Below are 22,633 nucleotides of genomic sequence, written 5' to 3' on the forward strand. Positions count from 1 at the left end.
CCATTTTTCGTAAATAAATGAATAGCAAGTTGCCATCCCATGGGTGCTGTTCACTCCCCCCACCAAAAAAAAGCTTATCCGACTTTATCAATTGATGAGTTTATCATTTGTGACTCATATGGAGTTCTCACCATGAAATAATTATTATAGTTTTCTTGACCCCTGCAGTACAGATTGTCAGCAGGGTTGCTGATGATGCTTCTTCCACAAAAGATGTGTTACTGTTACACTCAGGGGCTACGTCTAGACTGGCATGATTTTCCGGAAATGCTTTTAACAGAAAAGTTTTCTGTTAAAAGCATTTTCGGAACAGAGCATCTAGATTGGCACGGATGCTTTTCTGCAAAAGCACATTTTGCGGAAAAGCGTCCATGCCAATCTAGACACGCTTTTCCGGAAAAAAGCCCCAATCGCCATTTTCGCCATCGGGGCTTTTTTTGCAGAAAACAAATCTGAGCTGTCTACACTGGCCCTTTTGCGCAAAAGTTTTGCACAAAAGGACTTTTGCCCGAATGGGAGCAGCATAGTATTTCTGCAAGAACACTGACAATCTTACATGAGATTGTCAGTGCTTTTGAGGAAATTCAAGTGGCCAGTGTAGGCAGCTGGCAAGTTTTTCCAGAAAAGTGGCTGATTTTCCAGAAAAACTGGCCAGTCTAGACACAGCCAGGGATTTCAGTCATGCCCAGTGGTGTTTTTACGGTTGGCTTTTTGTGTTCACATGGCTAATCTGCTTTGCAGGGTTTCTTTCCAGGTTCCAGCCTCTGGATCAATAGTTCCTATCTTCGTATGTGTGCAGAAGGCTTTTCCCCACCAGCCTCCATCATAATCCTCTGTTTATCGCTCACAGCAATGTATTATTTTGGCACAGAGGATTAAAATCCTCTTCTCCTTGACAAGCAGGAAGGTCCCAATGAACCAAAAAAAAAAAAAAAAAAAAGCCTGTCATTAGACCCAAATTGACAGAGTTGGATGCAGCACAGGAAAACAAAAGGAACTAATGTTAGAATAGGGTCTTTTCAAGTTGGATGGGCATAAAAGTTGATTCTTTCCCACAGGGTATGTGTCAGTGAAGAAAAGAGCTGAAAAACCATACTGTGCTCCAGTAACACTGTCTTCTTGATGGGCCCTACTGTGCCTCCAAGCCAGCAAACTCCAGGCAGAAATGTTTGTGTGTGAGCCACCCACTCTTGGAATAGTGCCTTGGTGCCTCCATAGACGCAAAGGGAAGAATTAAGAAGGAAGCCACAGCCCTTCCTAACACGAGTTTTCCTTGCTTTGATGGATATAAATTGGACTTGCCAAGTTACTGGAATGTTGTTTGTTGTGGTTTAAACCTTTTTATTTTTAAAAGTCTAGCATTAAGAAAAAACTTCCACATCTGGTAGAACTTCCGTAAAGTGTTTCCCCAGATGGACAGAGGAAATGTTGGGATAAAATAAAAAAAGGACCCCAACCAGTGATTGGAGTCCTTTTTTGCCTCTGGTTCACATTGTTTAGATAACTCTCCCAACCCCCTTACTTCCTTCTGGAGGACAAGCTGGAATAATAATACGGCCTGATCCATCCCTTACTTGAAGGCAATATAGCTCTTCTATGGGGGAACAGATAACAGATTAGATGCTAAGAGAAGCTGTTCCGGTTTTGGTTATATCAATACCACTAGAAATGCACTCTTAAAAACCATGCTGTGTCATATTAGAGATAGGCCCAGAATGGAGCTGCAAATCCAAATCCTGTTGTATGATGGTTCTGAGAGAGAACATGGATGTGAACAGGGGAGCTGGAACAGTTTGTAAAGTGGAGGAGCAGAGAGATATTGAGCCAAACTGATAACTCTGTAAAGGATGGAAACCACTTCAAATAAAATACAGCAGAACCCCCTGCTTGCCTAGTTTCATCATCTATGGATGAAAACACCCTCAAGGAAGCTCAGATTAAAGTCTCAGCTCTGTGTTTAAGGCCCACCTGAGTGTCGAGGGCCTGCAAACTCATTGTCAAGTTTCAAACGTGAGGAAAGGTTGATATGTCATTGGGCAGCAACATGCCTCTTTGGGGTCCTTTTTCAAGTCTTTCAAATATGCAAACCAATTTTTCAAAATCTCTGCTCCCCATGTGGCCATATTTTCTACTGCTCTGGTTTGGGTGTGGACAATGTATCCTGGCAATCCATTGCCAACTGCACTAGGAGAACAAAAGTAGGGTTGCCAGGTGTCCGGTATTCACCCGGACAGTCCAGTATTTTCACTTCTTGTCCGGTAAAAAAAATTCAGAGAATACCAGACACCTGAGATGTCCGGTATTCTCTGAATTTTTCCCTGCCCAGGAGGCAAAAATGCCGGGCACCTGGCAACCCTACAAACACTCAGCGCCTGGCCTCCCCTCCCCCGCCAAATCCCCTCCTGGCCTCCAACACCCCCAACCCCCATGCTTACCTGATTCCCCCAGGCTGCTAGCACAAAATGGCTGCTGGCCAAAAGACTGCCCCCCTGTTCCTATCCCTGCACTCACTCTTAAAGGGGACATGCTGTTTTAATGCTGTTAATAAGTCCTTGGAGTCCTTTTTATTTTTTATTTTTTTTCTCAACAACTTTGGTCTCTTCTCCCCTTTTTTTCCCCTTCAATAGAAGGGGAGAGTGTTTGGGGGGGTGGGGAGAGTGTTTTGTATTTTTGTTTCAACCATCTGGCAACCTTACCAAGGGGGCAAGTTCTGCAATGGGAGCAGGAATGAGCCTGTGGAATTGGATATGAAGTCTCTGCAGTAAGAAAAAAATAACTGTGTTATTGTCTGTGGTCGGACAACAGTTCCTAAAATGGCTCATATCTTTAGGAGTTATGTGCAGGTTAATTGCCTTTGAGTTGCTTACGGCCTCATCTTTAAGTGGCAAAAATTGTCTGACTCATGCTAGTCTCTCATGATGACCACAGAACACTTTGAAGCTATTATCTATGGTTTGTAACCTATCCTTTAAATCGGCTTCCGTACCTAATGACTGGAAGGTAGCCAACGTGACACCAATATTTAAAAAGGGTTCTAGAGGCGATCCTGGCAATTACAGACCGGTAAGTCTAACTTCAGTACCGGGCAAATTAGTCGAAACAATAGTAAAGAATAAAATTGTGAAGCATGTAGAAGAACATAATTTGTTGGACAAAAGTCAACATGGTTTCTGTAAAGGGAAATCCTGTCTTACTAATCTATTAGAGTTCTGTGAAGGGGTTAACAAACATGCGGACAAGGGGGATCCAGTAGATATAGTATACTTGGATTTTCAGAAAGCCTTTGACAAGGTCCCTCACCAAAGGCTCTTGTGTAAATTACATGGCCATGGGATAAGAGGGAAGGTCCTTTCTTGGACTGAGAACTGGTTAAAAGACAGGAAACAAAGGGTAGGAATAAATGGTAAATTTTCAGATTGGAAAGGGGTAACTAGTGGTGTACCCCAAGGATCAGTCCTGGGACCAATCCTTTTCAACTTATTCATAAATGATCAGGAGAAAGGGGTAAGCAGTGAGGTAGTAAAGTTTGCAGATGATACCAAACTGTTTAGGATAGTCAAGACAGAAGCAGACTGTGAGGGACTCCAAGAAGATCTCACCAAACAACAAAATGAGTGATTGGGCAACAAAATGGCAAATGAAATTTAATGTGGATAAGTGTAAAATAATGCACATCAGGAAAAATAACCCCAACTATATGTACAGTATGATGGGGGCTAATTTGGCTACGACAAATCAGGAAAGAGATCTTGGAGTTATCGTGGACAGTTCTCTGAAAACTTCCACACAGAGTGCAGCGGCAGTCAAAAAGGCAAATAAGATGCTAGGAATTATTAGGAAAGGGATAGAAAATAAGACCCAGAATATCTTACTGCCCCTGTATAAAACTATGGTACGCCCACATCTTGAATACTGTGTACAGATGTGGTCTCCTCACGTCAAAAAAGATATTTTGGCCTTGGAAAGGGTTCAGAAAAGGGCAACTAAAATGATTAGGGGTTTGGAACGGTTCCCATATGAGGAGAGGTTAAAGTGACTGGGACTTTTCAGTTTAGAAAAGAAGAGACTGAGGGGGGGATATGATAGAGGACTATAAAATCATGAGTGGTGTGGAGAGGGCTGATAAAGAAAAGTTATTTATTAGTTCCCATAATAGAAGAACTAGAGGACACCAAATGAAATTAATGGGTAGCAGGTTTAAAACTAATAAAAGAAAGTTCTTCTTCACACAGCGTGTAGTCAACCTGTGGAACTCCTTGCCAGAGGAGGCTGTAAAGGCTAGGACTATAATAGAGTTTAAAGAGAAGCTGAATAAATTCATGGAGGTTAGGTCCATAAAAGGCTATTAGCCAGGGGATAAAATGGTGTCCTTGGCCTCTGTTTGTCAGAGGCTGGAGAAGGATGGCACCAGACAAATTGCTTGATCATTGTCTTCGGTCCAGCCTCTCTGGGGCACCTGGTGCTGGCCACTGTCGGTAGACAGGATACTGGGCTAGATGGACCTTTGGTCTGACCCAGTATGGCCGTTCTTATGTTCTTAAGTACCCATCTTTGCAACATGGCTCATGGTCTATGTAGCATTAGTCTCAAAATAGCAAAAGAAACAGGTGACAGATAGCGCTATAGTAGACGATATCTGTGGCACAGATAGGCTGGAATGACTTTGGTACAAGCTGAAATATTTAAAAGTACTGTGATAGTGGGAATTGCTAAGTGGCATTGTTATGTAGTTTTACTCATCCTTTTTCTTATCTGGAAAGCAGTGTAGGGTTTTTGAAAAGATGCAGTTTGGGTTGAGGGTTTTTTTTAAACTTTTTTGGCAAGGGGTGATGTAGTTTCTTTGTAGGGAGCTGTAGCAAATGGTTTGGGTTCATTCTATGCTTATTATCTCTACTAGAAGCAGTTTTTGGTGTGGAGGTGCTTTGTAGGGATTGGGCACCGGTGCAGCTGGGCTGCAAACTCTACAGGTGAGGATGGGAACTATGTCTTTGCTGACCATCTCAATTCAAGGACTCGTGTCTGCACTGTAAATAAATACACACACACACTCTTTTGATTATACATCAATGATTTCTCCTCCAACAGGGTAATGACCTGCAAGGCCCCTCTGGGCAGAGAAGTGATAATACTCATATGAGAAATGGGGGAACTCACACATTTTTTAACTCCACTATGTTATTCTTACAATAATCTCCTATCATGCAGGTCAACAGCTTCCTTTATCTTCACAGTCAGATTGGCAAAGTAAAGAAAAGCACTTGATATAAGAATTGAAAATACCTCTCCCCCACCCCTGCCTCCTTGGGGTCTCCATTGATGACGTTCATTTTCTTTGTCTAACTAGCTGATAATTCAGAGGAAGGAAAAGGGATGAACTATAACCTGGAGTTTGTTTGTTTGGAAACTTTATTAACAACCCACACATGGATTAAAAGCAGAACAGCCTTCTATTGAAGGAGGTGAAATGAAAATGAACCAATCTGGGAAACTCTGCGAGCTCATTCCCATTTGCCAGTCTGCTCTGAGAATTTTGACCCATATTGGCAATGCATTGCTGATATACAAGACTGCTGCTCCTGCAAGTTCTCGCATGGCATTCAGCAGAGCTTAAAAGGCTGTGGTTGTTGTGGGCACGGATAAGGTCAACCCAAAAATGTTGCCATGATACACAGTGGTGTTGGTGCACTTACCTGTAACAGAACATCCTTAATCTGAAATGTCACTGAACTAGCAATGCAGAATTTCCTTCTTTTTATTCCTGTGTTCCAATTTTTTTCCTGGCCTAATGTTAGTTCAGATCTGTCTGAGAGTTGGGGGTTGATTCCCTCTTGCCCTGCCCCTGCTTTCTTTTTATGTCTTACTTGCACACTCTGTTCATAGAGCGACGAGGAGTCCTGTGGCACCTTATAGACTAACTGAAGTGTAGGAGCATAAGCTTTCGTGGGCAAAGACCCACTTCGTCAGATGCATGTCATCTGACGAAGTGGGTCTTTGCCCACGAAAGCTTATGCTCCAACACTTCAGTTAGTCTATAAGGTGCCACAGGACTCCTCGTCGCTTTTGCAGATTCAGACTAACACGGCTACCCCTCTGATACTTGACCTTCTGTTCATAGAGTTCAGCTGGGCACAAATGTATTTTTATGACCAGATTATAACTACGGATATAAGAGTGTTGCATTTAAACAGGTAACCAATAAGCATGAGGTTATTGATTACACACAGTTTCCAGTCCAGCTCCTAGGGAACTGGGTGCTGCCCTATGCAGCTGCCTTTGATACAGAGACAGCAATATGGGGCAGCAGCTGGCTCGCTGGGAGTGGGGTGGCAGGCGGGAGCTGGTGCATGCTGGGAGCCAGTGATACAGGGGCAGCAGCTCAGGGCAGCAGCTGGTACATACCAGGAAGCAACTTAAAAGCTGACATTTTCAGCAGTTACACAATTATCAAATTGCATGCATTTTAACATCCCTAGTTATAAAACTCTTGAGAAAAAATAACATCCAGTAACAGCTAACAGAGCTCAGCCTACAGCAGCCTTGTGGGCCCCATTTTTGTGATGCTCTTTTTATGAGGTTGGCTGTGATGCCTACCTAGCTCTAGCGGCTTGCTATGGTGCATTCTTTTTTTGGGATAACCTAGCAGGTGATTGGCGAAACAACTTCTGACAATACTCTCCGCTCAGTAGCAACAACAACAACAACAACAACAAATTCACATTTTTTTCCCTTGTAAAAATGTGTGGTATTAATCATTGTTGGAAGGTAGCAGCAGTATATTACAATCAGATGAGAGCAAATCCCTTCTGATTATTCCTGAAAGCAGAGGCTGCTACCATGTTAGTTAATACTGGGGTCTTTATAGGGAAAATCCTTATTGGCTTGGTTGCTAAGATGCCATCTTCTTTATGACACCAATGTCATTCTGAGGCTGCATAACCTTCTTTAGGCTTCTAAATGTGGATTTAGGACCAGGGTCTCCAAAAGTGGTCAATAATTTTTGGGTGCCCAACATTGAGAAGCCTTTTAAAGAGGCTTGGGTGTTTCAGAGGATGAATGCTTGTGGAACATCAGACCCCTTTAAGGTGTCTCAAGTCGTACACTCCCAGTTACTTGGCTAAGGCTTCTGCTGTTTGTAAACATTGCCCTACATCTCTTCTCTGTGCATTTATGCAGCCTGGCTGACTGCTGTACTTGTGCTCTCTGAGGCCGGGGGCTCCCCCAGGAACATGAGCTACTGTGTGATCTGATCTCCTGCGAGCAGCTCTCCCAAGATTCAACAACCATCTTCCTGTGAAGCTTAAGCCTCTTCTGGCAGGGTGAAAAAGCAGAGGCAGTACCCACAAAACACAGCCGCACAGAGCATCATCCTCTGCCATGGAAACTTGTTAGGGCAGTAGTTGTAACTAGCTGTACCTTTTGTTCCCATGGATGGGAATCCTAGCATAGTAGCCCACAGGGATTTGTAGGTGGTGTTAGCACCACGTTTGTTAGCTTTTAGCACTTGGTATCCCTGCAAAATAAATCCAAGGGGCAAAGTTGTTAAAAAGTGTTACACATTTGCCTCCTTTTTGTTACGTATTTAACACAACCAGTTCACCAAATTAGAAGCATAAGGCACATTCCTATGGTAAATATATGGTGTAGGGAGGATGTCATACTGTTGGCAGAGCGGAGGCTCCATGTCTGAATGATAGTTTCCATGAGCTAGAAGAGTGTTGCTTGTAGCCTGTGAAATGCGGCTTGAAGTGAAGGGAGTTGTCCTGTGACAGCACCACACAGAAGGGAAGCTAGGTTCTGAGTTCCCAAGAGGAAGTGGGAAGCACATGCTGTCTTGCCTACTCACATATGCTAACCCAAAGAGGAAGCTGGGGGAAATGGACCAGCCCCCAGCTGATAGGGTGTATACAGCATATGCTAGCCAGGGGATCCAGTTGCTCCTCTGAGCCCACCGCCATGATCTCCCTGCCTTGAGTTGTCCTTCCCAGCTGTGTCCCCAGCTCCTGGTATGGTTTCAACCTCTATGCTTCCTCCTTACCCCACTATGCCCCTAGCCAGGATGTTACACCAGCTATTTACTAGGGAATTTTGTCCTTGCCCAGTGTTTCTAGCCCATACTGGGCTGGCTGCCTTCTCTTAGCAGGCATAATGGCTAGGTTACACCTGAATAAATAGAAAGGAAAGTGAGGAACGTGCTGATCAAGAGATTTGCCGGAGACGCCAGGAGCAGATTTATGAGTTCAGAACATAAGGTCTTTTATGTTTGGATTGCAGTTAACCAGCCTGTTAAGAGAAACAAACAAAAATATCCTCTACAGTGTAGCAGAAACGAATGGTTTATTCTGCAGGCAACACTGAGGGCTTGTTGTCTGGCTGAGAGACCCAGTCAGTTATCCAGCTCCTTAGGCAATATTATTAACCCTGGGACTGAGCCCCTGCAGATTCAGGGACTGTGTGTGCCGCATACATAAAATGTCTGACCATTGGTGTTGGTATGTTGCTATATTGAAAACAGATCACAATTTTTAATTAACACTATCACTTGAAATTCTCAGCTGTTCTCCTGGACCTGCTTGTGGGCAGGAGGCTTTGTAGGGATGTCTCACTGTGTCTGTCACTTTGCAAACAACTAGGCTAAATTAAAGTGGAGTGAGCTTGTAAATGTTAGAGAGCAGTCTGCTTTGTCTCTCTCTGGTTTGGGGAGTCTTGTGTGTTATTCTGAATTATAAGAAAAATAGTAGTGTTAATCCCACACTGGGATTAAGACTGTCCTCTTTTGTATTAAAACAGAAATTTAATCCAAAATAACTATCAAGAAACCTTTTGTTTTTGCCCTGGGTAGAGGAAAACAGGAGATGTCTGTCTTCTCTTGGAGGTTAGTTGCAAGACCAGCCTTCTGGCGGGAGGGATTTGAAATAAGAGCTCAGGTACATTTGGTAGCAAGAGCACAGCAGTATGGTGGCCAGAAAGCCCAGCACCTCTCTTCCCTGACACTCTCAGTAGGAACAGGTGAGCCATTGGAGCAGGGAATTCAGGGGTGCTTAAGGAGCATTTTGATGCTGGAGTTTGGCTTGTATATTTGAGCTGGTTGGAAATTCTGCCTGACATTTGACTTCTACGCAAATACATACCGTAAATGAGTCTCCATGGAACAGTTCTGACAGCAAGCTTCTTCCGAAGGGGCCCAAGTGACTAGCAGGGCCACAAAAGTGTATTTGTTAGTGTGTTTACCACTCTGTTACATCACAGCAAATGGGGGGCTTTTGTTGATGCAGCGATGACAGAACAATGTGTATTGTGGGAGTGCAGAGAGCTGTTGACCCAGATTATAAACCTTAGATACAATGAAAACCACTTCCAGCCAGGGGGTGTGGCAGCTCCCCAGATTCCAGCCTGTAGGTGCTGCAGGCAAATGTTCCAGGTCCAAGTCTTCTGCCTCTTCCACTTACTCTGGAGTGGGGGAGGGGGAGAAGCAGATAGAGGAAGCTGGGGAGCTCTACACTACCCCAGAGCTTTACCAGTGTAAGAGCCAGACAGAGCATGTATCAGCAGAGCAATCAGAAGCACCCAGCAGCAGGTGGGGTTTGTCCAGTCCTGAGAATTAGGGTGCTATCCCTGGTAACCCCCTCCCTTCTTAGGCAAAGCAGAGCTCTAACACAGGAGGGAATCCTGCCTCTGGTTCTGAAGGCACAGATTGCCCTTGCATGCATGTACCCACCCTTACAGGTGCAAAAAAGTGACTATACAGGTGCACATGGCTAATTTCGCCAAGTGTCAAAGGATGGAGCGATGGAGTATTCACCCCTGTGTGTCCCTCTCTCAAGCCTTGGCAAAAAGACTCTCCCCAAGCCAGCATGTGCTCCACAGAGTACACAGATTGATGCATGAACCTTCAGGTCAGGGAAATCCAACCTCCTCTTAGGAACAGATGTATTTACCAAACTGTCTTGGTAACTGACTCACAAGAGGGCAGCGCTGTTTTGAATTTAAAAGGTAATAAACAACGAATGAGCAAAAAACCCAGAACCCAGCCCCATTGTTTATCATTTTTCTTGTGTTACTGCTTTTGGATTTTCCAGACTTTTTTTTTTCCTGCTAGGTGGCCCCACATGACACTTCTGCCCCCTTCCCCGGTCTCAGAGCCAAACCGGAGCATTGAAAATGTGGCTGCAACGAAGAGGGAGAGGAGCTTCTTTTATTTTGATAAGATCTTTGGCCTTCTGGTATGAAACAAATAGCAAGCAACAGCTGCGCTAAACAGGTTGAAATGTTGGTCATCCCAAGCCAAGTATGTCTTCTAATGTGAACCTGTGTGTTTCCACTGATTTCCACGCCTCTTTGAAATACGAGCCCAGAGACTCTAATGGGCTATGGCTCTGCAAGGGGGAAAACTGACGACTGCTTTCCCCACAATACTTCTGTGAAAGACAAGCTGCATATTTCTGCCTGCTAGGCCTTTTGGCATCAGGAAGGACCTATGTAGAAAACCCAAGTCAGGGAGAACTTAAAAGCATGTTCAAAGGCTTATGACTGAAGCCATGTATTTGGCTCAAAATGCCACTTCACTCATTGTTTCAATTGTTTTAGGATTCTACCAAACACAACCTTGAGCGCAATCTTTGTTTCATGTGCTCAGCAGTACCAAGAGGCGCTGCCCTCTCCTATAGTTTTGTGGACGAGAGATTCTGTTTTAGCAATATGAGGGGTTGGGGATTTACAGTGTTGAGATACAAACTGACTGAAAGTCTGGAGGGGCTCAGAACTGGTTTTTGTCTCAATCGATTACGAAAGGGGGCCAGCTGCAAAGCCCGGATCTGGATTCAGATCAGGAGCTAAATTATGGAAGTGTATGGTTCCAGGAGTTTCATTAATGTGTTGCTGAAGATCACAAAGTCATCTATCTAAACACTTGTCATCCCACCTCCAATGGCTGCCATCAGGAATAGGGTACGAGGAATAATTTAATAGTATTGTGTAACTGCATAAATCCTAAGGACAGCCCTGCACAGGGCAGGTTTTGGTATATGCAAAAGCTCCTGTTAAAGGCATGGGAGTGAAGGAGAGAGGCGGAGCTGCTGTGGTCCAGAAGCAGGGGTATATTGGGATCCCAGGCTTTGATGCTGACTCCATCTCGGATTCCCCAAGGGAGCAGCTCACCTGCAAGATCCTTTTTTATAGGGTGCAGTGATTTACAAAAGCCCTGGCTTAAACATGAAAGGGCACTGTCTCATTTCTGCCCAGGTCCAGTTAACGTGGAGCGTACATGAAATTTGTCCCACTGCCTGTCCATTGATGGGAGATGGGGGAACAGCTTGTTTGTGTTCAGACAGGGTTTTGAGAGGTGAGGCACAGCACTGGAAACAACATAAACAGGGGCCTGTTTTTGGTTTGCCATCTGACCCTGCCAGCTCAGAGCACCTCTGCTACAATCTCAGCCGAAATTACACTTGCATGCCAAAAGCAGAATTGTTTCTTGTCCCCACGATTAAAGCTGATCCATGTATCTGAGGATTTACAATGTACCTTTAAAGGTCTGCTGCAGTCATAGCATGATATTGCCGAGGCTCATTTAAGCACAGAGCGTGTGTGGCTCTTACACCCTAGGCTATATGGATTCAGCGATATAATCAAAGCGAAGTTCCCAGTTCCTGAAAAGCTCCCTGTGCTGGTCTGATTTGGTTGCTGTCCTTTAGCAGAACAAAGCTCTCTGTGTGCATTTTGTTTCCTTCATCCTGTTGAATTCTTGGGCACGCTAGTTTTCAGTCTACTTCTTTTGTGTAGCTCATTCACTTGATAGAAATAGCTTTGGAAACAAAGCAGCATTAAGCAGCTGGGAAGATGCACGACTGTCCAATTTGTGCTCTGATCAGGGTCTTTTAAGTCTGAAAGAAGACCCAACCCTTCATGTTCCATGGCCCGTCAATTCCTTTTTTGACAAATTGCTGCTTTCCCTTTGAAGTTTAAAAAGTGTGGAGTCATTTTATAAGAAGATACTATGAAATCTGAAAATAATTACTGCTAATTAGTTTAAATGTTACCTTCAGCCAACAGGTTGCTGCTAGTGCCAAGAGCAATGCCAAAGTCATTGCTGTCACTCTTCATGCAGTGTCATTAGATAGAGAGTGTCTCAAACTGGAAACTTAGAGGCCCATCCATGCTCTTTCTCCATGTACCCTGTATCCTGATATTTCCCTCCTGGGCCAGCCAGTGTGTCATATCTCCTAGTCTGGGGGAGCAGCTGTCTTGCCATGTGTGTCTCGTATGCACAGGGCATTTCAACAGTGGTTAAATAAAAAGAGTAAATAATGTAATGTATTGTTTGTATTGTAATAGCAGCTATATGCTCGAGTCATGGATCCGTATCCTGTTGTAGAAACACATAAAGAAAAGATAGTTTTTGCCCCAAAGAGCTTACAATCTATAAACAAAAGGTTTCCATCTGCTTAGACTCAGATGCTGCTTCCTGGAAGTTTATAAAGAGGTACTTAGTTCAAATAAATGAGTGAATTTTTTATTTAATTTTTAAAAACTAACTCAAACCAAGAGCTCTCGCATCTCTGGGAGTCTCCTAGAAGCATCACTAATGAGTCTGTGTTTGTTCATATATGTCTGTGTGTCGTTGTGGGCTCCACAGCCATCCCCACTGAATGCCAGATGCTGCTACCATGAGAAATGACACAGATGCCAAATAACAACTCTGGAGAACCAAATGATCTTTAGCTCCCATTAATGGAGAAATAACTCCAAACATAATTTCAGGTGCGTCCTGCTTTTATTTGTTTGTCTAGTCCGTGGCGTCCCTCTCTGCCAGGAGTAATCTGGACTTGGTGTGTTCATGTCAGGGCAGGTCTGTCTGTCCGGGTGAATACTTAACACATCAAGCCAGACATTTGGAGTGTGAAATAAACAGCTCAGAGAGATTTTGGAAAGTCTGTTTTCATTCCAGGAACACGTAAGAGGCAATTTGGGTTCAAGTAACAGCTTCACACCCTGCTAGTCACCTGTTATATGAAAACAGCTTAAATTTTTGCATCTTGTTCGTTAAGCCTCAGACTTTAGTTTGTCTGTTAGATACACAATTCTTTGCACCAAAAACACCCCAGCCACGCAACCCCTCTCAATGTGAAGCTTTCCTTTAATTTTGAAGACAGTGGAAGGTGCCAGGTTTCAAGCTCCTGCACAGAGAGGCAAGGCCATTCAGTAGACTTGACCTGGCAACCAGACCTGATGGGCCTCATTAGTTTCCATGTGGAGTATCAAGGGCAAATGCCCCAATTTTCAAAACTGTTTACTAATCTTGGGTGCCTCTGATTCCAAATAATCAGCTCAAGACCTCAAGGGCCTGATTCTTCAAGAGGTATTGGGCACTGGTCTGAGGACCCATTGGTTAGGCCTACTTGCTGAGGAGAATAGTGGCTGCTGCACCCTCAGGGAGCCTGGTGGGGTCCCAGAATGCACAGCATCCAACTTAGCTGCTCCTCTTGATAGGGGGCGGAGAGCATGGAGAGATGTGAGGGCGAGGCCCCAATGTCAGAGCTGAGGGCTGTTCTGCAGGCCCAGGAAGTCTGTGGTTTATCCAGTTTTAGCTGAATGGTTCCCACTGAAGTAGCTGGAAAGCTGTAGCAGATTCGTTACCCTCTGTGTGGCCCAGACACCACTGGAGAGGGGTGGAGCCGCACGCCCTACACTAGAACTGTCAGAGACACTCTTTGATCCATGTCAAACTCTCACATCACTTTTTTTTTAAATTCCCCTTCTCCTCCCTTGACATCAGTTACAACATGGAAATGAAAAATTGTTCTTTAAGTAACCTGTGGGAATGAAAGTGATTTAAAAAAAATCCTTGTCATTAGCTGGGCTGCATGCGCACTATGAAATAGGTACAAATTTCAGTCATGTAGGCAAAATGTATGGTGCTGGTAGGGAAGGCAGGCAATTTCCAGTTCCAAAATGTTCAGTGGTGGCTCACCACAGCACCCCAGTGTTTTGGAAATGCGGATACAAGCATTTTAAAATTTTACTTCCATCGAAAATTGGTAGAAGAACAAAGGACCTGTCCTTTCCTGTTCTTTTAGTGGGAGTTACAGGTAATGAGAATTGGGCATGTTTAATGCTCACTAAACAGAAGACAAATTTGAATGTGTGGAGAATTTCAACAGTAAAAGAAATAAACATTCTGTATAACATATTAAGTATCTAAACATCTGTTTTGACACATAGCTATAACGGTTCCATTGTTTAAACAGAGCTAGAATCATGCCACGTATTTTCAATAAGAAATGGGGAAAGTTTTATGTAGTTCCTCCTGTGCACTTAGCTAAGATCGTCCTTTGTGCGTTGATGTGAAATATATTTGACCAAATATATGATGGCTCTTGGGAAATCAGTTTTTCTGTGTACACGTTGAACCTCTCTAGTCTAGCACCCTTGGGACCTGACCAGCACTGAAGCATAGAATTTGCCAAACCACAGAAGGTCAGTATTGTCTAGCAGCATTACAAATACTGCCAATGCTTACTGGTCTCTTAGAAGACAATTAGGGGTAAATTAGAGCTAAATAACAGCAGAGAATAACACTGAGATCCAGGACTGGTGGCTATAAACAAACTTTATGGGACTTCAGGAAACTTGGTCACACCTGTGCTAAGTGCACATCCAGTAAACAAAATTATGCCGGGACACGGAGATTGCCGGACCAGAGAGTGTTGGACTAAAGAGGTTCAACCTTTAGTGGCACTTCCAGCAGCTGGTAACTGCTGTGCTGTGACTAGTCATGAATACACATGTGTTTATTGTACAATGAAAGGTGTTTTTTACTAACAGATCCATTCTCCTAGATCCTACCTGTAGCATGCAGAAGAATAAAATGATAGGATTAATCCTGGTTTGCATTATTTTCCATCACCATAAGCATCTGTATTCTCACCTTGTGGCCTATTTTCAAATGGAACCTTTTAATCAGAAACGACCCTTTCTATATTGTAAATAGTAAACCTGCAATTTGACAAACCTGTCCTGGCACCGCAAACTGTGCTGTGCCCTAGAAGTGGCTGGCAGCAGCCCGGCTCCTAGGAGTGTGTGCAGGGAGAGTATACAGGGAATGCACTGCCTGTACCCTGAGCACTAGCTCCACACTCCCATTGGCTGGGAACTTGCCTGCTGTGGTTGCCCTTGCAGACACCTCAGCTCTATAGCAATGGAGCTGGAGCTGCCTCCGAGCACTTGACGATTCTTATCTGTTGTGCTGCAGCAGTTTCTGCAGGCTGCCTTCCCCTGCAGAAAAACAACCTCAAGCTCATTGCAGAGAACCTCATCATCTCTCTGTGGGCACAGCTCATGCAGCTGTGCTTCTGGCATCTGGACACCAGTGCTGACTGGTGTGACTGGATCATTATGGAGCGGTGGGGTGACCAGCAATGGCTCCAGAATTTCCATATGCAGAAAGACACCTTTCTGGAACTGTGTAAGTGGCTCGCCCCTGTCCTAAGGCAATGGGACACCCACATGCAACCCACCATCCCCCTTCAGAAGCAGGTCATCATTGCCATTTGGAAGCTTGCCACGCCGGACAGCTACCAATCCATTGGGAACCAATTCAGTGTGGGAAGATCGACCATTGGGGCCTGGCTCATGCGGGTATGGTACTGTCCTGGGAATGGGGTAAAGTGCTGGAAAGGGAGAGGGGAATTGGTAGTGGTGGTGGTGGTGGAGGAAGCTCCCTTCCCAGGAGTTTTTTTCAGTCTCACTATCACAAAGCCCTGCTGGGGAATGGGAGATGTAGGGGGTTTCTCCTGCTCTGTAGGGGGCGCAGGGCATATCTTGGGGATCTCCCAAGGGCTCTGGCAACCACGTAATTCTCTGTTTGTCTCCTACAGGTGGTGAGGGCAGCCGAATACATCAACTGGAAGGGATACTTTTCGATGGTCCTGCAGGCCATCATAGACCACCATGGCTGGTTCACAGACATTTACTTTGGGTGTCAGGGAAGGTGCACAATACCCCTTCCTCAACTCCAGTGTCTTCCAGAAGCTACACAATGGCGCTTTTCCCCCCACCATCAGGGTTTAGGACAAGGACATGCCAATGTGCATTGTAAGGGACATGGCCTACCCTCTGGTGTCCTGGCTAATGAAGCCCTACACTGGACACCTTGACCTCACTAAGGAACACTTCAGTGCCAGGCTCAGAAGGGCCCATGTGGTGGAAGGTGCCTTTGGGCATCTAAAGATGCGGTTCCATCACCTCCTCAGCCAGCTGGACATTGGGGAGCAGAACATCCCTGAAGTGGTAGCCGCATGCTGTGTCCTTCACAATTTTTGTGAAAGGAAAGGCAGACGTCCCTTCCAGGGTGTCAGGAAGAGGCCAATCGGATCAGCCAGGCCTTTGAGCAGCTTCTTGCGGCTGCTGTCCAGCAGGCCCATCAGGGGGCTGTGCACATCTGGGAGGCCCTGAGGGAGAATTTCTCACAAGGACCACCAGGGACATTCTCCCCTGGGTCTCCCCAGTAGGGGCCTGTTTATTGCCCCTCTCTGCCTTTATTCCCTCATTCCTCCCTTCCCTCTCCACCACAGAAACAATAAAACACACTTTTTGTTTTGGAAAAAATAAACTCGTTTTTTTATTTGGGGTAGATGTAACTGGGCAGGCACTGGGGAAAGAACCTGGGAGGGAGAGGATAGAGGGGTGAGGAGGGGAAGAGGAGGAGAGGCTCAGGTCTGAGGCTGGGAGTGGCATCTGGCTCTGGTGGTCTCACTGCCCAGACGGGGGTGGGAGGCTAGGAAAGAAGCTGGAGCAGGAGCAAGCACCATGCTGGTGGAGAGTGGTTGGACAGCTGCACAGATGGTGCGGCCCTGCTCTAGCATCTCTCACCAGGTCTCTTGCAGTAGCTGGATGTCCTCCTCCAGTCCCTGGTCCAGGCCGTGCTGCAGGGATTGCAGCGCGGAGATGTGCTCTTGTTGGAATTCCTCCTGGGTTCTCCTGCACTGGCGGATCACTTGGGGTCAGGAGGCTGCCACGGGTGGTGTCAGTCGTCCCCCTCTCACAGCTGATCCAGCTGTGGAGAACAGAAAAGTCAGTCATCCCTGGAGACACTGTGCCTGAAGCCTTGCCCTCCTCTGTGAGCCGAGACCAACAGTTCTTGGATCATATGAAGGTGATGTGCTCGGAGCAAGACCATCTGTGGCCTAGACAGTGGGACCTTTCCTGCAGGGGCTCAGATGTCCAGAGGGAGCTTCACTACCCCCACATCCTGGGGACAAGCAGGCATGGGAAGGTGCCAGCCAGACAGGAATCCTGCATGTGGAAGGGGGGCACTGGGGCGGCTCGGCGTCCCTCCGTGCTATGCACATGCCTGGTCCAGCAGTAGCGGCATCCCAAGGGGAGAGACCTGAATCCCTGCCTGCTGGAGGAGAGCGGGGCAGGGTGTTGGGAACGAAGTGTGTCTGAGCAGCAGACACTCCTTGCCATGCTGTCCCTGGGAGTGGATGCTGCCCTGAGCATGTGGGCGTGCCATGTGCAGCACTCCTCTTGTGGTGGGAGGTTGTTCCACCCCAGTTTCAAGAGTAAGGCTCCTATCCTGGTGTCGAGAGTACATGAGGGTTCCCCAGAACCTGTGAGCCATAGCACAGGGGTCCTCTGGTGCAGCCTCCTGGGGCTGTGTGCCCTGGACTGGCGCTCCACGTGCACCCAAGTGCACAGGCTGCTGTGCGATCCCCAAGCTGAGACAGCTGAGGCAGGAGCATGCCTCAGCCTCTCACTGCCCACCACCTCCACCCTGTGAGTGTAGGGAAAGTAATGGCCCTCACCTGGAGTGCCTTTCCCAGGCTCAGATGATGGTGCTGGTTTGGTCCAGTTCCTCCTTCTTCTCCTCCGCCCCCTCCTCCATGTGTCTGTCCCCAGGGACGGTAACAATGGGTGTCTCCAACCCTGAGTCCACTACTGGGGGGAGGGAAGGGACTGACCTGCCCCCTAGGATGCGGTGCAGGTGTGAATAGTAGGGGCAGGTGTGGGGTTCAACCCCACAGCGGGAGCTGCTCTCCCTGGTCTTGGCATCTCTTGGCATCTTGGAGCCCTTGGTGCCCAGGCTCTCAGCCATCTGCCAACAGATATCAATGTTCCTACGTTTGGCACGGAGATCCTAGATATTTGCCTCCTTGCCCCAGACCTCAATGAGGACCAGGATCTCCGCACCAGATCAGGAAGGCGCGCACCTCTTCTGTCCCCGGGCAGGGTCCTGGGAGCTGGCTGACTGCTCAGCTGCAGTTGTGGAGAGCTCGGATGGAGCATAGGGGTGGCTCATGGCATCAGTGACAGCTGTGCAGGCTGCCGCAGTGTGGCAGAGGAAAAGCAGGGTCTCCTGTCTGCCACAAGCCCTTTGAGTTTTGTTGAGTATGGACAGAGGGACCCATTATTTCGAAATAACTCCAGCCTCCCTGTCTCTACACACTCTATTCCAAAATAGCTATTTTGGAATAGGAATTATTCCTTGTAGAAAGAGTTTTACACAATCCGGAATAAGCCGCCTGTTATTTTGAAATATTTTTAAATAACAGGCTTGCTGTGTAGATGCTTGCAAAGTTATTTTGGAGTAACATCTGTTATTCCAAAATAATGCTGCTATGTAGACATACCCTGAATAACCTGAGGCAAGCACCTGGCTCCTAGCTCTTATCCCTGCCTGCTGAGTCAGGGGTTAAAGCCCTTGTTCCCTTTTTGTGTTTTCTTTTGTTTTCAGCAACTCTTCTCTCCAGGCACTGATTTTGAAGTGGCCTGGGGGCCACCATTCAGCTAATTAAAAGGGAGGGTGTCCATATTAGATAGGGGCTGGACCTGTCACTTTCGACTAATGCAGGAGCACAGTTAGAGTCCAGAGGATTGGTCTGAAGCAGCCCCTAGATAGCAGGGCCTGAATCTCTGTGGCCCTCTAGGTTAAATGGACAGCTACTTTTGTGCAAAACATTCCCATTCTGATGGGATGGTGTTTGGCATTGCTGCAAATGATACAGGGGCATAACATTTGGATGACTGGTTATCAAAGCTGTCAAAGCTGTTCCCCACTTTGGCACGACAAATGCAGAAGTGGGGGGCCCACAAAAACACCCCAAAACCTTGTCTTTACAGGCTTTGGTACAAAAAACTTTCCCCAAAAAAGTTAATTAATACCCAGACTAATACCCAGACTTCGGGAAATATCCGCTGCCACCACCCAAGTAGTCCAAGGAACCAGGGAAGAGATCACTTGGGAAACCTCCTCCCTAAAACCTCAGGAGTACCTCAATCTCTTTTCCCCAAAGAGCTTGAAAAAAGAAAAGCGAAACAAGCTACAGTCTGTGCTAGCTGAGTCCTAGTCAGACAGATTGACCTCTCAGGACAGAAAAATGAAACAATACTGGTTAATAAGAAAATAAAACAAACTTTTATTGTCAAAACAAAACTACAGTTGCAAGCATAGTTGAGGTGGCTAGATGGTAAGAGCTACCAATTGATATACTCATGGGGGACCCCCCCATGGGCTCAAAACTTATTTACAAAAGAGAAAAAAACTCTTTTAACAACACCGACATCAGTTCCGAATCCTCAACCAGAAAACAATAAAACCTGATGGACTAGATAAACTTCTGTGACAGAAGTCCGTTCTTGGAGAGAGACAGGCCTCCAATCTCCCTGTTACTTGGAAGAAACCGCTCTGACTCTGGCAAAGGAGGGAAAAGATAAAAATTCTTTTGTCCCAGTTTGAAATCTCTACCTGCATTACTATTGGCTGACCAGATACCTGGCTAGGGATAGGAGACATAATTAACCCCTTAGCCACCATGCTGCTGGTCAGCTCTCGTGGTTATGACACGCCCCCCAAATTGCAGACGGCTTGTGGCTGCACTGGCTGTGATTTCTTCTGTGAAGCCTGCGATAAAACATAGTTAATAAGTATATGCACCCCTTACTAGACTATTGGATACATGAGAATTCAACAAGCCCTCCCACATCTGTGGAGTACCATGACTGACATACAGAGTCTTAAGTAAATTTAGAAGAACGTGGAGCCCTAATCCAAAGCTGAATTGACCAGGCTCTGTGCATCCTGCTGAATACACTACTGTCATACACCAGGCGGGGTCTTGGCACTGCTGAGGGTGTTAGCTCAGGGCAAATTGCTCAAAACCAGGGCTATTTACTGCCCTCAACTGCTGATGGGACAGTGTTTGGCATTGTTGCAAATGATGCAGGGGCATGACACTTGGGTGGCTGGGTAGCGAGGCCAACATCATTAAGAGCTCACTCCAAGTACCTTTAAACTCTCCAGGAAAGAAGGCGACAAAACCAGGCTGGTGTTTTTTAAGCCTGGCCTTGATTGACTCATCCACATAGCAATGAATTTTTCAACTTAAGTAGTCAGGGAGCAAAGTAGATCAGGGGGGTGGGCAAGATGTGGCCCACAAGCTACACGAGCCTTCCAAGCCTTTTAACGCAGCCCACCACCCACCCCGTCAGGACCCTTGGGTACAGAGAAACTCCACACGGCTTAAAGGGGCTGGCTGCAGCATGTGCCTCTCTGCGCTGAGAGCAGGGGTCAGAGGTTCCCGTGCTCTGTTCACCCCCAGCACAATCTCTCAGCTCCTGTTGGCCAGAAAACAGCCCATGGGAGCTGAGAGATTAAGCTGGGGGCACGGGCACCAGCATGTGAAGCTTTTTCCCCATGGCACACACTGCCAAGAGCCACATGGAACAGTAAGATGCTTTGAGCAGCCTGAGGTTGTGGCAGGCAGGGAACCTGTCTGAGGGTCCCACTGGCTGCTGGTCAGAAGTCACTTAAGTAAGCATCTCCTGGACAGATCCTGCCTCTGGCACCCCTCTCCTCCTACACCCCCCAGGTCACCACCTCCTCCTATCCAAGGTCCCCACCCAAACTCTCAGCTTCCTTCACCCCACTCCAGGTCACAACTACCTCCCAGGCCCTGCACCCCTCTCCCTGGCCAGAATCCTCTCCTGCACCCATACCCCTTCCCTGACCCTGCACCCAATTCCCCTGTCCCAGGTCACAACCCCCTCCTTCATCCAAACTCCTCTCAGACCCGATGCCCTCTCCTGCACCCCAGTCTTCTGCCCCAAGCTCCCTTCTGCACCCTCCGTCTCAGACTCCACACCACCTCCACAGAAAAGTATAACCCTTGGCCACTTCCCAAAATCTTGGAGTGCTCTCCCCCACATAAAAAATTATTGCCCACCCCTAGACTAGTTGATTAGTGTCGGCCCTTCTGGCCTTGTAATCTATGGATCATACAGGTGAGGTATGGAAATAATAGAGCTCCTCAGGATATTTTGGGCCCAATCGTGCAAGGTGTTGAGCAGCTCTTGAGGCTGCTCAGCAGCGTCAGGCCCTTGCTTAGCAGGTTCACACGCAGTTATTAAAAGGCAAGATCTTTCTTATCCACAACTCTGAGCATGGGAGCCTGCAAACCCTGACTTGGAAGAGTAGTGCTTACTCCTGCAGGTAGCTGTATTGAATTCAGTGAGGATATGTCTACACTACAAAGTTAGTTCGAACTAACTTTCATAGGCGCTACACTAGCGCTCCGCTAGTTCGAACTTAATTCGAACTAACGGAGCGCTTAGTTCGAACTAGGTAATCCTCATTCCACGAGGATTAAGCCTAGTTCGAATTTACTAGTTCGAATTAAGGGCTCTGTAGACCCTTAATTCGAACTAGTGGGAGGCTAGCCCTCCCCAGCTTTCCCTGGTGGCCACTCTGGGCAACACCAGGGAAACTCTATTGCCCCCCTCCCGGCCCCGGACCCTTTAAAGGGGCATGGACTGGCTACGGTGTCCGTGCCAGGTGCAAGCCTGCCAGCACCCAGCCAGAAGACCCTGCACCTGGCACGGATCGAGCAGGCCACCCGATGCCCCCCAGCCCTCCCCCTCTTCCCGGGACCAGGCTGGCGGCTCCCAGGAGCTTGCCCGGGACCACAAGAGGCGGGCACCCACCTGGGCTAGTGCGGACATCGTGGACCTTGTCCACGATCTCCGCACTAGGCACAGGAAAGTGGCCAGCTAGGGCAGGAGAGCTGCCAGCCTGGCCACCCAGGAGCAGGTGTGCATGAAAATCAGGGGGGTCCACTGAAACCTCCGACCCTGAGCCCTGAGCTTACAATGGCCGTCCTGGGTCAGACCAAAGGTCCATCTAGCCCAGTAGCCTGTCTGCTGACAGCGGCCAACCCTAGGGACCCTGGAGGGGATGGACCGAAGACAGTGACCAAGCCATTTGTCTCGTGCCATCACTCTCCAGCCTTCCACAAACCTTGGGCAGGGACACCACTGCTACACCCTGGCTAATACCACTCCATGGACCCAACCTCCATGACTTGACCTCACATCCCTTTAAACTCTGTTCTAGTTCTAGCCTTCGCAGCCTCCTGCAGCAAGGAGTTCCACAGGTTGACTCAGTGCTTTGTGAAGAACAACTTTCTGTTACTAGTTTGAAGCCTGCTACCCATTCCTTTCCTTTGGTGTCCTCTAGTCCTTCTTTATGGGAACTAATGAAGAACTTTTCTGGATGCACCCTCTCCACCCAACTCCTGCTTTTAGAGACCTCTATCCTGTCCCCCCTCTGTCTCCTCTTTTCTAAGCTGAAAAGTCCCAGTCT

The 22,633-nt window shown here is 47.0% G+C and overlaps 1 long non-coding RNA gene across 4 annotated transcripts in view; it reads left to right on the forward strand.

The window, feature by feature from the left end:
- Nucleotides 1–16,574, forward strand: part of LOC142818505 (uncharacterized) — a 55,096-nt gene extending 38,522 nt beyond the window's left edge. For 2 of the 4 annotated variants that reach the window (XR_012896003.1, XR_012896001.1), the window contains one exon: nt 12,632–16,574. This is a non-coding gene — a long non-coding RNA (uncharacterized LOC142818505). Of the gene's footprint in view, nt 1–10,096 lie in introns of all 4 variants that reach the window. The other 2 variants (XR_012896002.1, XR_012896004.1) reach the window with 2 other exon arrangements.
- The last annotated feature ends 6,059 nt before the right edge of the window (nt 16,575–22,633 follow it).

Source organism: Pelodiscus sinensis, chromosome 15, assembly GCF_049634645.1.
Source record: "Pelodiscus sinensis isolate JC-2024 chromosome 15, ASM4963464v1, whole genome shotgun sequence".
NCBI classification, from domain to species: Eukaryota; Metazoa; Chordata; order Testudines; family Trionychidae; genus Pelodiscus; species Pelodiscus sinensis.